The following is a 3,109-nucleotide window of genomic DNA, read 5'->3' as shown; positions in this document are numbered from 1 at the left end:
CTGCTGCTGGGCAGCTGCTCTGCATCCTCAGGAACAACCAGCAGCTCCACCCGGCAAGCAGCTCTCCAAACCCAAACCCTGGGCCCCTGTGCCCCAAACCACAGGGTCCTACCCCAGTTCTGCACCCACCCAGCATGGACACAGGGCCTGGGTCCATGGACCAGTGACTGCTTTGCAATCCTGCAGTCACTCACACCTGCACAGCTCATGCCTGGGGGTAACTCACCCCCTTTTGCCTGTGGGAGAGCACAAGAAGAGCATCCCTGGCCAGCCCAGCCCTGGCAGCTGTCCTGGCGCTGTGGGGGCAGTGTCTGAGCCCAGATGTCCAGCGCTGACCAGCCAGCTCCCCCAGAACTGAGGCTCTCAGATATCAGCAGGTGGAAGCCTAAAGAGATGCCAGGTCTCGTTCAGCAGCCCTGAACTCCAGCAGGGTCACCCAGCCAGGATTTCAACTTATGGACTAACAGTGTTCTGCAGATCTTTTTCCTCCAGTGCCAACTGAGACCCACAAAGGCTCGTTGTTGCTCTCCAGGCTGTAATTTACAGGAGATGAATGCGGGAAATACCAGAACCATGAAATCACAGAATCACAGACTGGTTTGGGTTGGATGGGACATTAAAGATCATCTCTTTCTCCCCCCTGCCATGGGCAGGGACACCTTCCATGAGCCCAGGTTGCTCCAAGCCCCGTCCAACCTTGGAGACTTCCAGGGATGGGGCAGCCACAGCTTCTCTGGGCAATGACTCCACAGCAAAGCCACCGTGGGTGCTGCTGTTGGTATCATCCAGGTTTGCGAGCTGGAAAACGAGGAAGAACCAGAACATAGAATAAACAGCTGGAATGTAACAGAGTGCCTGGTGAATCCAGTGGGGTGGGGGCTCAGTGACACAAACACAGGACTGTGCGAGGTTCTGACAGCTCCCACAGTCACTGAGATGCCCAAAAGCACCAGCTGGGCAACTCACTGGCTCTGCTCCAAAGCAATCTTACTGATAGAGAAGGAAAAGGAAGGACTGAAAACCCCTCAGCAGTAAAACCCCAGCCTTGCTCAGCCTGGCTCTTCCAGCAGCACTGAAGGAAGGGAGATGCTGTAAACTCAGACCCTGCTGAGCGCCAGGAATCCCGGCCTGAAAGCCAGAACTCCAACCAAGGGGCAGAGTAAGAACCAGGTTGGCACAGGAGGTGGAAACACCAGGGATGGGTTCGAGCAGCTCCTGGTTCGAGACATCTCCTGTGCCTTGGCTGTGCCCTGGCTGAGGGAAGGGCACCCGGAGCTCCTGGCACATCCATAGGGATTCTCCAGGCTCGTGCAGGGATTTGGGAGGGCACACAGACACAAGGACCTGCACCATGAGCTGCTGCAGTGTGGGGACAGGGCCTGGGGCTGTGCCCCTGCAGCCCCAGCAAAGGCAGAGCTTTTGTAGGCAGGATCTGAGTGAGCCCTGCTCTTCAGTCAGAGCCCTTGGGTCCAGGGAACCAGGAAAAGAATAACAGCTGTATAAAAGACTAATTAGGGACAATCCTCTATAGCCAGTAAGTTTTGCTATTATCAAGGCTAGATTTTACCCAAGGAGATCTCCTGTTAAAAAACAGCTTAATTAAAGCCCTTGTAGGTCTCCCTACTCCCACACCAGCACCCCAGGCAGGCAAGCTCCAAACACGCTGCCTTACAGACCTGAAACAGGGATCAAGGGGAGATAAAAGGGACAGGGAGAGCCCAGGGGCTCAGCTTGCACATGGAGCGGGGAGATGGCTCCTTCCCACAGAGCTCAGCATCCTCCCCAACCCAACATCCCCCTCTCTTCCAGATCCTGTCCTCGCTCTCCTCCAGTCCATCACCACCTGCAGTCCCTCATTTCTTTCTCTGATGTCTTCTCCTGCAGATATTTTAGGCACCTGTGGTACCCAGCTCTTTGCAGCCGGATGGAAGCAGGAGGCTTCTCTCATCTGTCAGGGTAGATGCAAACCAGAGCCAGCAGGGTACACGCCCGATAAACTGGGAGAGAGCTTTATGTAACTGGAGAGAAAGAGCCAAATTCCTCCTCACCCTGCCACAGACTGGAGGGTTGGGGTGTGCCAGGAGCTCTGCCTGTGCTGTGGTGCCCTGGCTGCATCAGGTTTGGGTTTGGGCCGGGGGTGCAGAGCCCACCCAGTGCTGGGGGGCTCTGCTCCTCTCCCTCCAGACCAGAGGAAACTGTGTTTCCCCTCCACCCTGGGAAAGCAGGAGCCCCCAGGGCTGGTGTTGCCACAGGAGGTTGCTGCAATGAATTCAGATTTGGAGAAGAGATTTTGCATTAATCAAATAAATGCATTGTGTGTGTAAGGCATTTCCTGTTTAAATGTCTGAAAGAGATGCTAACCCAGGGATCAGTGAGACATGGGCAACCAGTCCAGAGGGTTTGGGAAGCAGTGGAGCTGCTCCCAGGGTGTGAGCGCTGTGCTCAGTCCCTGTGCCAAGCACCCACTGAGGGCAGAGCCTGGATCAGGTGCTGAGCTGTCCATGGGTGTAGGAACAGCCATTCTTCAAACTTTGTTCCCAAGGAGGGAAGGAAGGGAGCTCTACTTTGCAAGAGCATGAAATCTACTGTACAGCAGGGAGGTATCTCACACAAAGGTACAGGAATAACTAATCCAGCTCTGATTTCACATGAACCAGGCATTTTTCTCATTGCTTCCACAGAAGAGTCTTCTCTGCAAACCTTGCCAGTGCTGTCAGCTGGGCTGCTCGGAATTACACTGCAGCATGCAACAGATGCGGGTGGCTCGAATCAGGGGCTGAGCTGCTTAGTGCAGAAAGGGCAGCCAGGTGTGCTGGGAGAGGCGTGAGAGCCAGGCTTTGGGGGATCCAGTGGTTTGTTTGGGATAAGCATCCCTCAGGACAGGAGTTTGGCTGATCCCTGCCCTGGCTGCTCCTGCGAGGAAGAGCAGGGGCGTGGCGAGAGCAAGGATTTCCTGCAGCAGTGGTGGCTCTTTCCAGGAAATATCCTGAAAGCATCATTTCCTAAGCTGGGTTGGGAGCTCAGAGAGACTTGAAAATACAAAATAATTGCTGGGAAGGAATGTGAAAATGACAGCTCTTTTTCTGCCTGGTGTTACACTTCACCGCTC

This window comes from Corvus brachyrhynchos, unplaced genomic scaffold (genome assembly GCF_000691975.1).
Source record: "Corvus brachyrhynchos isolate BGI_N302 unplaced genomic scaffold, ASM69197v1 scaffold616, whole genome shotgun sequence".
In the NCBI taxonomy this organism is placed as follows: domain Eukaryota; kingdom Metazoa; phylum Chordata; class Aves; order Passeriformes; family Corvidae; genus Corvus; species Corvus brachyrhynchos.
Note: the sequence above shows the minus strand (reverse complement) of the source record.